The sequence below is a fragment of the Pseudorca crassidens genome, chromosome 3, assembly GCF_039906515.1.
Source record: "Pseudorca crassidens isolate mPseCra1 chromosome 3, mPseCra1.hap1, whole genome shotgun sequence".
NCBI lineage: Eukaryota > Metazoa > Chordata > Mammalia > Artiodactyla > Delphinidae > Pseudorca > Pseudorca crassidens.
Window position 1 is genome coordinate 103,750,253 of NC_090298.1, and position 15,609 is coordinate 103,765,861.

Below are 15,609 nucleotides of genomic sequence, written 5' to 3' on the forward strand. Positions count from 1 at the left end.
TGGCTTATTATATTTCAAAATTGGTATCTTTGAAAAACGTGTATTAACATGATGATATGAACCGATGCAAAATCTTCTTATGGGTTTTCCAGGAATAATTGTGTTTTAATGGTATATGCAACTTGTGTTGCAAATTCTTTTGTCTATTAGTCACATACACATATCTTTATTTCTTCTTGAATGTATGCTGCATAACTATTAACCAAATGTTCATTCACCATCGAATTCTGTTTCTTCAGTGTGTTTTCTCATTCAAAAGCACATAATGATTCTCCTTAATGATACAAATAATCCACTTCTAATGGACTGTTATACCTCTTTTCCATTCTTGAAAAGCATTATTGCTTTTAGGTTTTTAGTTAAATGCTATATAATTTCAACACAGTATAATATACTTAATTGATCTTTAAGTTTCTCTGTGAAAGAGCAGGAAGTATTAAAAGCCAAACAGAAAAATTGCCAAAGTCAATTCACCTCAATTCAACTGTCAAAACTTTTCACGTGAAAAATGAATGGAAATGTTTTTCTCTTTCAAGTAAGCATATTTGTGGGTACAGTATTCTCTTTTGACTGTGAAAATCATTTGAAAATAAAAAGCTTGTCTGTACTTGTTTTCCATTTGTGAAATGTCAGCTGTATCTATGAAATCGTCATTGAGCTCCATCATCTTGGCTAATAGGCAAAGAACTGCTCTCTTGGAAGGTACATTAAATCTTTTGTGCTTCCAAAGCACCACTTCATGTTTCTCAGCAAGAATTTATCTAATAGTGGGCTGGTGACATAAACACATAACATCACCTCTTCCCTGCATTCTACTTTGCCTTCACACACACACACACATCCCTCCCCCAACCCTTCACCAACTAATGCCTAAGAGAAAGAAGAGAATAAACTAAGTTCAATATTTCTTAACTAAGTTCAATATTTCTTGTGATTTAAATTTCAAGATAATTTATTTTTAACTATGGATGTATTTCGTATTTGATCAGAGAACAGTGAAAAGATCTTGAGCTCATTAAGGCCTGTAGCCTAAAGTAAATAAAACCTCAAATTCTGAATCTTAGAAAGATATATAGAATAATAAATTTGGAAGAACACAAAGAGCTCAACCTTCCTACTTCAGACAGATGTATTTCACTACTCAGAATAAGTAATTTTCAACCTTTTCATAAACATCTCTAGAACTGGAGATTCTACAATTAACTAGCAGTTTATTATCCCGGTACTTAAACAGTGATTTCTTATGTACATTTGAAACCACTTCCATTTCCTTCTATCAGATTTTCCATGGTGGTCAAGAACAGCTGTTTAGGACGCACCCTATATAACAGTAATGGAGTTACTCTGTCTTGTAGGCTGAACTTCTAAGTTTCACTTGATTCTTAGTTGTAGAATTTAAATTGTTTCCAAATCTCAGATGTCCCCAACTATTCTAGTCTTAAGGGGTCACCTTCCCTAAAATGACCAAATACAACTTCGAGCTCCCATTCTGTGAAATACAGGAAGTCAGACACTGAGTTTCTGGATCTCTCTGAGGAATGGTTCTGTGAACTCAGTCTGAGTGATCACTTGTCATTTTAAAAATCTTCCTAGCTTTAGACCACTGTCCCTCTGCACACACAATAAGCCAACACTTCCATGCTGCTAGAGCTTCATGCTGCAGCTCTTCAGCTTCAAAACAGAATTCAGGTAGTATTTCCAAATTCCCGACAGATATCAATTTCAGGATTCTGAAATACGAAACCAGAAATCCTAGAAATTCTCAGGTAGCCCTGGAATCATAAATTTTCCTCTGTTTTTCACATTTTTTTGTGATAAGAGTAAACTGCAAACCACTTTTATACTATACTTTCAGAGATTTTATGTAAAAAATGATATAATAACAAAAGTATAGTTTTAACAGCATTGTACATTTCAACAGCATGGAGAACTGATCTCTAACTGATATGGGCACACTATGATAGAAAATATTAAAGAAAATAACACTCACATGAAATAAATGACAAATAAAAGTCATTTAAATAATTGAAAGATAATGCCACACATATTTAATAGACATCATCTTTCTTAACATGAAATTTTAAAACTCACAGCACATTAATTGCCTTATTACATAATCTTGATGTTTTTTATGACAAATATTCTAGCCCAGAAAACATTATTTATTTTTCAACAATGTTGATCAAATTGTTACAAATATGTCTACAAGCTTAAATTAAGCATTAGAATACCTACTGCTCCATAAATCTCATTTTCTTTTTAATGAAAATATTTTGTTTTCTTCCCTTGATTTGGATTTTGTCATTGAAATCAATATTTCTCTTTTTAAAACAGATTTTAGATCAGTTTCTTAATTCCTATTAGAATATTTCACAATAACATCTTCTATTTGCATTTATTTTGTTCATATATTTAAAAAGAACTGTACCACATATCCAATCCTTGGGAAATACCAGGAAACATTATTGAGCAGCATTTGAATAAGCTTACATTCAGATACCCCAGCAAGATTGACAGCAATATGCAGAATGTCATGTCAAAATTACTAACTGAAGGATGTATTTTGGTTCCAAAACTTATTTCTTAGAACATCGTTTATAGGATTTGTATAAAGTATGCTATGTAAATAATCTCATTAATATTTATATATTTGCAAAAATGACTCACTGTTAGCAGCAATCAGGTTCAGGAACACACAACATGACGATAAATATAAGTAGTTATAGTTAGGTTGTCTTATAGTTTAACTATAAGACAAACTAGATACGAATAACTTCTCTCCAATGTGCTCCTGTCCTGGTTCCTGGAAAGGTCAGCCTTAACCTTTCTCTTCTATGTTTTCAACTTGTCGTCAGTGATTTCTTCTAACCAGTAACGTCTCTATGTTGACTGTTAAGCTCTTACAGGAGAATTGTTATGCTTTTCCTCTGTATTCCTGATTTTTTTGACTACTTTTTTCTCAGGATTCAGGAATAGGAAAAATATACATTTCCTGAAATATGCTGGGAAAGCATTTCCACATGAGAAAAATATATCCAAGTTATTCCCTTACTTCTTCCAGAGCTGTAATATGCTGGTGGTGGTGGATAATTTGTTCATTTTTTGTCATCTTTGTTATTTGTATATTTTTATTATATATTTTTGTCAAAAATATAAAACCTATAAAAGTTAGAATGTGTAAAGAACCTCTGTGCGTAATATCACCCAGTTTTAACAATTACCAACATATGGCCAATCTTATTTAACTTGTACACCTACCCATCCTTCTCACTTTCATCTTTGAATTATTTTAAAATAAATCCTAGATGTCATATCATTTTATCTCTATAAACTTTAGTGTAGAGTTATAAAAGATGAAGACTTTAAAAAATATAACTTAAAAGACAGGATAGCACTGGCATAAGGATAGATAGATCAATGGAATAAAATTGGGAGCTCAGAAAAAAGAATCCTCCATACATCTATTGTCAAATGATTTTGAAAAAGGTGCCAAGACATTAACTGAAGAGAGGGAATAGTCTTTTCAATAAATGGTGCCAGACAACTGAATATCCATATGCAAAAGAATGAAGCTGGCTCCCTACCTAACACCATATACAAAAATTTACTCAAAATGGGTCAAAGATCCAAGTATAGTAAAACTATGTAAATATTAGAAGAAAATTTTGTAACCTTAGATTAGGTAATGGTTTCTAAGATACAATACCTAAAGCACAAGCAACCAAAGAGAAAATAGATAAATTGGACTTCATCACAAGAAAACTTCTATTCTTCAAAAGACACAATTAAGGGCTTCCCTGGTGGCGCAGTGGTTGAGAATCCACCTGCCGATGCAGGGGACATGGGTTCGTGCCCCAGTCCGGGAGGATCCCACATGCCACGGAGCGGCTAGGCCCGTGAGCCATGGACGCTGAGCCTGCGCGTCCGGAGCCTGTGCTCCACAACGGGAGAGGCCACAACAGTGAGAGGCCCACGTACAGCAAAAAAAAAAAGCACAATTAAGAAAGTGAAGAGACAACTCACATAATGGGAAAAAAATATTTGCAAATCATATATCTGATAAAGGTCTAGTATCCTTTTTCAGAATGCATAGAATACATTAAAAAATTTCCAATTCAACAATAAAAAGACAATGCAAATAAAAATGAACAAAGAATGTGAATGGACATTTATCCAAAAAGATATACAAGTGATCAATAAGCACATGAAAAAGTGTTCAAAATCATTAGTCATTAGATAGATACAAGTCAAACCCACAGTAAGACATCACACACACTAGGAAGGCTATAATAAAAAAGATGGACAATAACAGGTGCTGGCGAGGATGTGGAAAAATTGAAACCCTCATACACTGCTGTTGGAAATGTAAAATAGTGAAGCTGCTTTGGAAAACATTTTGGCTGTTCTTTAAAAAGTTAAAGATAGTGCTACCATAAGATCCAGCAATTCTACTAGATATATAGCCAAGAGAATTGAAAACTTGTGTTCACCCAAAAACCTGTATATGAATGTTCATAGAAATATTATTCATAAAATCCAAAAGGTGGGAATAATCTAAATGCCCATCAACTAATGAATGGATAAACAATATATGGTATAACCATACAATGGAATACTATTATTTATAAAAACAAAGTATCAATACATGCTATATTATAGACAAATCTTCCAAACTTTATGCTAAGTAAAAGAAGGCATAATAGAAGGCCACATATCGTTGATTACATTTTTATGGAAAATCCAGACTAGGCAAATCTGTAGAAATAGAAAGTAGATCAATGGTTGCCAGTGGCTGACAGAAAGGAGTAATTGGAGCTGGAAGGTTATTTAAAGGAAGGTGGAAAAGACAATGGGCCCATATCCATCTTCCACTTGGCTCTGTATGCCTCCAGGAGCAGAAGACAATGAAGGCAGCAGCTTCCAGTTTGTCTTGGTGCTTTCAGCACTATCTGACATGCCTTCAGTGGTGTGAGTATCAACTGTGTCTTCCTTCTCAGTGACCAAAAGAACCAGCTGTTCTTTCTCTCAATCACCCTATTCCCCACCTTCCAAACACCTCCTGTGCCCTCACGTGCTGTACCATAAGACTGAGCATCCCTGGTGAAGCATTCTCTGTCAAAGGTCCACATCTGAGCTACGGGCACAAGCCGCAATCCACAGGGCTTCTACTTCACTCTTCTGAGCTGTATGGCATCATCAATTCCATTTAGTACTCCCAGTCCAAAAGATGCTGTTTTCTACATTATGATCTCTTCATATCAGTTTTCCCTCTTTGCTCTTTCAGACTTTCAACACCTAAGTAACTAATTCTCTCAATGAAATGTCCTCTGTTTACAATACCTAGTATGGTGTCTGTCTTTCTGCTTGGTCTCTGACCTATACTTCTACAGTGCCTCTTACAAATGTTAGTAGTAAATCTGTTATTTTACATTGAATTATAAATCTAATTTTCTTTTGTACTTTTCCCTTCATTCAGTATCTTGGGTAATATGTTGAGAAACAGGACACTTTTGTTCATTATTTTTAATGTAATGAAAAATTTAAAAATCATAAAAACTCTTTTCTTTCCTTTTCTCCCTAAATTATATCTATTCTGGATAACATTATTTTAGCACTATGATCAGGCCAAAAATTAAAATGTAAAACATTTGTTATTAAAAAATATTTTCCTAATTATCGAGTTAATTTTGAATCTTATCTCAGGGTAAGATAACTTAGAAAATAGCTATTCCTTTCTTAGATCATGGTTTAAAAAGCTCTGTTTAGTATCTACCAGCTAGACCGATTACAGACTCACTTATACACATGTATGAGGCAGGTATTTTTTTAATTAATTAATTAATTTAATACAGCAGGTTCTTATTAGTTATCTATTTTATACATATTAGTATATATATGTCAGTCCCAATCTCCTAATTCATCTCCCCTCCCCCTGCTTTCCCCCCTTCATGTCCATATGTTTGTTCTCTACATCTGTGTCTCTATTTCTGCCTTGCAAACCGGTTCATCTGTACCATTCTTCTAGATTCCACATATATGCGTTAATATACGATATTTGTTTTTCTCTTTCTGACTTAACTCTATATGACAGTCTCTAGGTCCATCCACATCTCTACAAATGACCCAATTTTGTTCCTTTTTATGGCTGAGTAGTATTCCATTGTATATATATACCACATCTTCTTTATCCATTCATCTGCTGATGGACATTTAGGTTGCTTCCATGACCTGGCTATTGTAAATAGTGCTGCAATGAACACTGGGGTGCATGTGTCTTTTTCAATTATGGTTTTCCCTGGGTATATGCTCAGTAGTGGGATTGCTGGGTCATATGGTAATTCTATTTTTAGTTTTTTAAGGAATCTCCATATTGTTCTCCATAGTGGCTGTATCAATTTACATTCCCACCAACAGTGCAAGAGGGTTTCCTTTTCTCCACACCCTCTCCAGCATTTGTTGTTTGTAGATTTTCTGATGATGCCATTTCTAACCGGTGTGAGGTGATACCTCATCGTAGTTTTGATTTGCATGTATCTAATAATTAGTGATGTTGAACAGCTTTTCATGTGCCTCTTGGCCATCTGTATGTCTTCTCTGGAGAAATGTCTATTTAGGTCTTCTGAGGCAGGTATTTTAAAAGTAAGAAAACAAGATATCTATATGACTTAATGTGGTCTAAGTACCATTAAGAAAAATTGCTCTAAGTTTAAATGAGAACAGATGGAAGATTCACATGGCATTTTTGAACATAATTGTAGCACAAAGCAGAAACAGAGAAATAGAAAACAGACCAAAAATTGGACCAAAATGTTTTTGAAAAACCATGCTTACTTCACAAATGCCAGTAGTTCTACAGGTAAATAAATAAAGGATACACAGTACCATATAATCTATGTATTCCTGCTGTATCCTAACACACACACACACACACACACACACACACACACACACACATATATGAAATAATGGGCTCAACAGATGTATTAGCAGGTTTTGATGACTTGTGCAAAACATTAAGAAGTAATTAGGAAGGCATCCAAAGCTAGTCAGCACATTAATAGGTCCAGAAAGTTCATATTGGATTTCCTTATATTTGCTAGTTACTCTCATTTTCTCGAAATGGGTCAGCTCTTTTAACAGTTACAAATTAGCTTAATGTGTAAAATAATCATACAGTGTCATGAATCCATGCAAAAAAGCACCTGCCTCGCTTTTTTACTTCTCCTTTTTAGACTGCTCTGAGTATAATCATTCTATGCCATTTAGTATTTTTCATAAATTGATGTTCATAGATAGGTGATTAACCCCACCTTTAACTGATTGTTTTATTTGAGGCCCCAAAAGTCCAAAATGTTGCATTAATCACCAAATCTTTTTTCTGACACTGAATGTAATAAAAGCTTGTGACTTAAATCAAGTGAGTTGACATATTTTCTATTTTAAATGAAAAAATTTTCTCTAGGAAAAGGTAGCTAATAATAGAACAGTAGATTCTACATTACACGTAATTTGTACTTGCTCACAGTACAAAACATGACCTCAAATGATTTATGATATTATCATGAAATAGAAGGAACAAGATATGGGAGACTTCTTCGACATCATCAGTATTTCAAAACCCCCAAGAGGGAAATGGAGCAAATCACAGCTACTGCTGTAGCCCTAAACTCAGGATAACATTTTAAAATGATCTGACATTCAGTTCTTTGAATTCCTGATTAAAATCTGAACAAGGTGAAGTTTCAAAACATGTGAAATAGATGTTGTCAAAAATTCCCATGCAAATCTCTGCATTTGGTGGGAATGTTAAAGTCAGAATTGTTTATCAATATTAAAGTGATCTAGAACTTTCATACTAGTCGGCACATTCTTTTTTGTAAAAAAAGATTTAATTTTATTTATTTTTGGCTGTATTGGGTCTTCGTTGCTGCGCGCAGGCTTTCTCTAGTTGCGGCGAGCGGGGACTACTCTTCATTGTGGTGTGCGGGCTTCTCACTGCAGTGGCTTCTCTTGTTGCAGAGCACGGGCTCTAGTTGTGCGGACTTCAGTAGTTGTGGCTCGTGGGCTCTAGAGTGCAGGCTCAGTAATTGTGGAGCATGGCCTTAGTGGCTCCCCAGCATGTGGGATCTTCCAGGACCAGGGATTGAAACCATCTTCCCTGCACTGGCGGCATATTCTTACCCACTGAGCCACCTGGGAAGTCCCAGTTGGCATATTCTTATAATCAAATTCAGGTAGTTCATTAGACTAATTAGTTATAATTCAGTAATTATACACATTTTCTTGAAGTTTCTTGTATTGTTGTACTTCACAACTGTTTACTAACTGTAGAGAAGAGTCAGAATTTGAGAAAACCCATGGTGTCTACCAATTGTTTACAATACTGAGGAGTGAACACATGTTGCAGTAAGATGTGGTGATTACCTGGCTAATTGTATCAGTGTAGTCTGCAGACAGTAATTTAGAAGAGGAAAAAACCTTTAGGATTTAATATATTGAGTTTCTCTCTCTATTGATCAAATTAATTGGATGATTTCCAAATCTCCACTTTACTGAGTATTTTATTGACATAAGCTTTGACCGAGAAGCATAATGTTTTCAAAATCTCTTTTTTTATAGACAGAAAATCAATCTGTTTTTTTAATAAATATAATTGTTTGTGCAAAATAGTTGGCTGAGCAGTTAAAGAATATCTGCTGTCATTATTTAGTGGATGTGGGGCAGGAAAGTGGTGTTGAACATGGGGGAGAAAAGAAGAAACAAATTTTCAACACTGGTGGTACTATAAGGAAATGGTATTAAAGTGAAAGAACCTATATAATAATTTTGAGTTATGCAGTAGTGTTATAAAAACAAAATAGACTCTGGACATTTCTTATTTTTTTTAACACAATTCAATAGCAGATAAGACAAAACATGAATTTTAAACTCTTAATTAAAAGAAATATTTTCTTCAAAGGGCAATGAATAAATTCTCATTTAAAGAGTGTTTCGAGTTGATGCTAAACTTCTTAAAGATGGCATAAGTTAGTCATTAACACCCAGACTTCCTTGTTGGAATCTCAGCTTTACCTCTTACTAGTCATTTAGCCTTTTGTGCCTCAGTTTCCTCTTTTGTGAAATTAGGGAAATAATACTTCTCTATAACTTTTTGTAATGATTTAATAAAACACACAGAGAAGGAAATTACTACATAGAAATAAACATTTAAAGAAGTAAATGCTTAATAAATTTTAGTGATTATTTGTTTTCATTTTGAAATAATATATATTCCTTCCTAATAAAACAATTTCCTATAAAATAATTTTAAAGTGAAAATGTCCATTTGATGGTTTTGAGCATTATAGTGTTCATTTCATTGATTAGAAGACTATAATAAGGGCTACCCCAATTAATGGTTTGATTGCATGGGAGAAAAATATGCATAAACATCTGCACATACAGGCAGAAGAGTAAATGCAAAAGAAAAATTTTAAACCACTTCAATTTAACTTATCACAGCCCTTGAAATTACACTGCATACAGATGACAACGATTAAGTATGAACCTCACCAAAGGTTTAACTTTAATTCAAATCATTAAAGGCTGTCTAAAAAGAGTTAATGAATTTTCCAATTACTTCTACTTTTTCATCAGATGTGATTCCACTATATTCAACTGCAATAAAAAAGCTTTAAAAGTAATATTTTAAGCAAAATCTGGAAATACTTGCTTCTGAGTATAATCTGAGCATTCCTAAAATCCACAATTTAAACATTCATATAAATGTGAACAGTTATTTGAAAGCTTGGTTGGTTAAGAGTAATAACAGTAGAACTAAGCTTATGCTTTAAAATTGCATGTTTCCTCAAAAAAACTAAGCATATGTGTTGTAATGATATTTGTTCTTGACACTGATAGTTCATATCATGTAATTCTTTTACAATGATGATGTGCAGAAATAATATACAGTTTGCTATTTAGTAATTTATTTTGCATAATTAAGTTATCGTGACTTTATTCTTTCAACAGAGGAATGAAAGCATATCTACACTCTATAACAGATGACCAAACTGTATCAAATTGTGTCTCCAAATAGGGACAGAAGCATTGGTATATGTACATTTTTATTAGAGGAGAAGTGAACACAAAATACAATCTCTTGAGTTCAATTATAAAACCCATATGCTTGAGTGAATGCATGGTAAAAAATATGCAACTTCATTACACGTTAGAGGCACTACAAATTTCAGCTTTGGTTCAAAAAACATTCACATTGCTAATTTGTAGACAGCTAAAAAGCTAATATCATTGCTATGTGGAGTAATGGGCAAGTGAAAACATCTGCGTTTTCCCTGCCTTTAGAACATGGCCTTTTAATCGGGCATATCTGTGTGGAGGATAAAGACTGTAATAACAAGGAATGCTTCTATATATGGTACGAAGTGAGGAATGACAGCAAAGGAAAAAACACACAGGGCTACTGAAATTAAACAAGCTATACCTTGGGCTTCCCTGGTGGCACAGTGGTTGAGAATCTGCCTGCTAATGCAGGGGACACGAGTTCGAGCCCTGGTCTGGGAAGATCCCACATGCTGCGGAGCGGCTGGGCCCGTGAGCCACAACTACTGAGCCTGTGTGTCTGGAGGCTGTGCTCCGCAACAAGAGAGGCCGCGATAGTGAGAGGCCCGCGTACCGCGATGAAGAGTGGCCCCCCGCTTGCCACAACTAGAGAAAGCCCTCGCACAGAAATGAAGACCCAACACAGCCAAAAATAAATAAGTAAAAATAAACAAAAACAAACAAAAAAAGCCAAGCATTAAAAAAAAAAAAACAAGCTATACCTTAACCACTACTGTCAATGTAAACTTTTAAGATCATTGAGAAGTATTCTTGCTCTTGTTTTTAGGATAAATTAAGGATAGAGATGAACATCTCCAGGTGAGTCTTTAGAAAATGAAAATGAGTACTAGATGATGAGAATAGTCTCAAATATCTGCAAAAGAAAACTGAAGCAAAGTCCACAAAATCTTTAAGTTTATAAATCTGAAAACTGGGTGTTACATCAAGATATGTTCAAATGAAAATGTATTTTAATTGTATGCAAATAGTAACTAAGGGCTTAATTAATTCTCAGTAATTAGTTTATGCTTAAAAAATGTGTATTGAGTGGCTCTGGTATTTAAAAGCTATTTTAAAGAATAAAAGTTTCAACTTTATAGTGTTTCTAGAGGAAGCTACTGTCATTGAGGGATCAACTGTATGTTGAAATGTGAGAAGTCCAAGTTCGAGCTCAAGTACCTGGCTTTGGAAGCTAAAAAAGGTAAAAATTTTATTTGCTCATGAGAAAGCAGACACATATTACCTCACAGAGACACTGAGACAGTGCTGTATGTAAATTATTTTGAACTCATTAAAATAAGTTTATCTATATGGCAAGTATCATTTTGTAATTTTTCCGTATCCTTTTTTTAAAATAAATTTCTTTATTTATATGTATTTTTCTTTTCCTTTTTTTTTTTTTGGCTGTGTTGGGTCTTTGTTGCTGTGCTCGACCCTTCTCTAGTTGGCGCGAGCAGGGGCTACTCTTCGTTGCGGTGCGCAGGCTTCGCATTGCCGTGGCTTCTCTTGCTGCAGAGCATGGGCTCTAGGCGCGCGGGCTTCAGTAGTTGTGGCTCGCGGGCTCTAGAGCACAGGCTCAGTAGTTGTGGCGCACGGACTTAGTTTCTCCGTGGCATGTGGGATCTTCCCAGACCAGGGCTTGAACTCGTATCCCTTGCATTGGCAGATGGATTCTTAACCACTGTGCCACCAGGGAAGTCCTGTATCTGTTCTTTAAGACAGACTGTGGTGGACAGATTTTAAGATGACCCTCTCATCCCTACCTCCTGGTGTTCATGCCTTTGTGTAATCCCCTCCCTTTTACTAAGGGCAGGACATGTGACTTGCATCTAACCATTGGAATACAACAAAGGTGATGGAATGAGTGATTACATGTACACGATTACATTAGACTGTAGTATTTATCTTGCTAGACTCTTTTCTGTTGCTTGTTTGAAGAAGCTGGCTGCCATGAATCCTACAGCTGCAAGGGAACAGTAGGTGCTTAGAAGTAGATTTTTCCCCAGCTGAGCCTCTGATGAGAACCCAGTCCTGGCTCACACTGAGCACAGCCTTTTGAGACCCTGAGCAGAGAACCAAGCTAGACTGTGTCCAGACTTCTGACCTATAGAAACTGTGAGATAACAAGTATGTATTGTTTTAAGCAGCTAAGGTTGTACTCATTTGTTAAGTAGCAATAGAAAAGTAATCTACAGACATTATATACATCTGTATACTGGAATATAACACATTTATGTATTCATTTATTTTAGATTTTGTAAACTTAATGTCGTTCACAACCTATTGCTGCGTATTGTTAAATTTTGCTAGCCACACCAGTGTAGGAATGGCCTCCATGAATGTCCTGGAGGCCCACTATGCTAACTCACTTGGCAGTGTGACTATAAATGAAAGGATTAGAAGGCTTATCATGATGTCTGGCACCAGGAATGGAGGAGAAATAAGGTTTGAATGTATGGAGTTCCATGTGAACTGTGGAAAGTTCATCAAAGTCTTGTAGCTTGTATTTGGAATAAAAATACAAGCTGAGAGAAAAATTCTCGAATTTGACAACAATGCTAACAATCATTGATGAGTCATTAAGCTGAAAGTAAATTATCTAAACTAAAAATAATTTTAAAAGATTTTTGATCAACCATTCTAGAGAAAAGCTAAATTACCTTTCTAGTCTCATAATAGAAAATAATATATCAAGATCATTATTATACGAATAGGAAATAAAACAGTATGCAGCCAAATTTGTAAGAAAAAAAATAGAGTTGTGTTTTTTACATTGGGGGCATTTTTTAGTTTTTAATATTTGCATTTTTTGTGATTTACTTTTAATTCTAAATAAATATGTACTTTCATATCTAATATTAGAACTCTGAATTTTTATTTTTAAATAGAGTGTCCAAAACTGCATAAGCTTCAAGTCTCACAAAACCTAAATTCACCTCTGCATGCAAAACAAGAGAGAAACAATATTTTAAAATGCTGCTAGAAGCTATGGCATGATGAAGGTAGGTCAGGGTCCATTAGAATTGGCAACATAAAATCATTGCTGATTTTGACAAGAATTATTTCAGATAAGTGGCATGGCCAGAAAATAGAGGAGGGGATTAGAGAATGAATGAAAAGTGCTGTAGCATGGTGACAGCGGTTACCGACAAGTCCTATGAAATTTGGCAGTGAGGTTTGGCAAATAGATTAGGTGGCAGATGGATGGAAATGTGAGGCCATGGGAGTTTTCTTTTTTGATAGAAGCAACTTTGTATGCTGGTGGGAATGCTCCAATAGGAAGAGAGATACTTACAATCTAAGCTGTATAGGAGTAACTGCACATGGCAGCCATCCTCCAAGATGGCTCCCAGTGAGCCCACCTCTCGTTATTCACACACTTGGGTAGACCCGTTCCAATAGTATCAGGGTTGGGATATGTGACGGAGAAGGAAAAACCTCAGTACTCCTCCTTGTGTTTCTTCTTTACTCTCACACTACTACCATACTCATAACACTTCTGACACCAAATATGTGGGGGTTTTTTTCCCATACCAAGCAATTATCTGAGATACTAGATGGGTGTCCTACAACTTAAATTCTGACACTATCTGCTTGGAGGTTAAGGGCTTAGTCCCACAAGACTGTCCACCCCTTTCTCCCACTTCAGATGCCAATTACAAGTCCAGGTTGTCACCTGTGCTTCTGACTGATAGGCTATATAAACTGGAGGTTCCCATGATTCTCTCCTTGGGTTCAACTAATTTGCTAGAGTGGCTCAAAAAACTCAGCAAATAGTTTATGTACTGTTTACCAGTTTATTATAAAATGATATGATAAAAGATACAGATGAACATCCAAATGGAAGAGATGTGTAAGGTAAAATGTGGAAAGAAGCTCAGAGCTTCCATGCTCATTCCAGTGACACTCTCTCAGCACCTCCATGTGATCACCAACCTGGAAGCTCTCCAAACCCCATACTTTGGGGATTTTTACAAAGGCTCATCACATAGGTATGATCAATCATTATCTTCATTTCTAATTCCTCTCCCCTCTCTAGAGAATGGGAGGTTGGGTTAAATTCCAGACTTCTAATCATGGCCTGGTCTTTCTGGTGAGCAGCTGCCATGTAGGAGACCACCAAGAGTCACCTCATTTAGAACAAAAGACACTGGTATCACCCAAGAAATTCGAAGGGATTTAGGAACTTTGTGTCAGAAGCCAGGGTCAAAGACCAAACATTAGAACAAAAGATGCTCCTAGTGCTCTTATTACTTAGGAAATTACAAGGATTTTAAGATCTCTGAGCCAAGAACCAGGCAGAGATGAAAATATATATTTTCTATTACGCCACAGTGACCAAGAACATCCAACAAAATGCTATATGTGGTAGTCTCTTCCAAAATTATTTTATAATAGGCTATTTCATAATAGGCTATATTAGTCTTTCTGTCTCTCACCATCTCTGTCTCTTATCATTTGCTCTGGGGGAACAGGCTGCCAAATTTTGAGCAACCCCATGGAGAGGCCGAAGTGGTGGGGAACTGAAGCCTCCAGCTAATAGTCAGTGAGAAACTGACCAATGGCCATGAGAATGAGCTTCAAGGTAGATCCTCCAGCCCTAATGAAATAGTGTGATGACTGTGGTCCCAGACAGCTTGACTGAAAACTTGTGAGAGACGTTGGCCCAGATTCACCCAGTTAAGCCACTCTTGGATTCTCGATCCTCAGAAACTGTGAGATAATACATGTTCATTGGTTTTAGCTGCTGTGTTTCAGAGCAGTTTGTTGTGCAACAATGGATACTAATATACCCCAGGAGCAAAGTCCTTGAGAAGACAAAATATGAAATGATACATAGCACGAAGTGGATACACTGGCTATTAATAGAGACTGGAATGGTCTATCCTTTTTTTCAGGAGCTAAAATAGAGCATATACACAAGACTTTGTAGATAAGTTTGCTGGATCATTAGGAAATTTAAATTTTACTGTTTTTTTCTTTCAATTAAGTATGAGATAAGATTTTAAGTTATGAGTAATACTTAATGGATGTGAAAGGGGTGAAAATTCTAAAACGGCAGGGAAAAATTATGAAATAGTCACCTTGGAAAATGAAAAAGAAAAGTTAGCAGGAAAATACAATAGAACCGGGGTTACTGTTGAACTTTGTTTGAGAGTTCTGCATTGTATTTAAAGTGACATCAATCAACAAACTGTGATTTTTCTTCAACAGTATTTAGTTGCTTGGGTTCAGCCATAGAGAAATAGATATGTGGGTTTAACCAGAGCCAGTATTTGCTAAGTGAGTGCAATGGAGGGAGAGAGGCCAGGGATTTGAGGGCATTTGCAAAGGAAGGGTTTCAGTCCTTGCCCCTGAAATCCCATCCAGGGAAGAGAAAGGACAAGAGGGTTATCAGCAGTGAACAAGCAGTGGTGTTAAAGTTAATGAATTGGAGCTCTTGCCCAAGAACGGTTGCACAAGATAGTACCTGGGTAAAAGAGGAAAAACGGGTTAAGCTAATAAAGA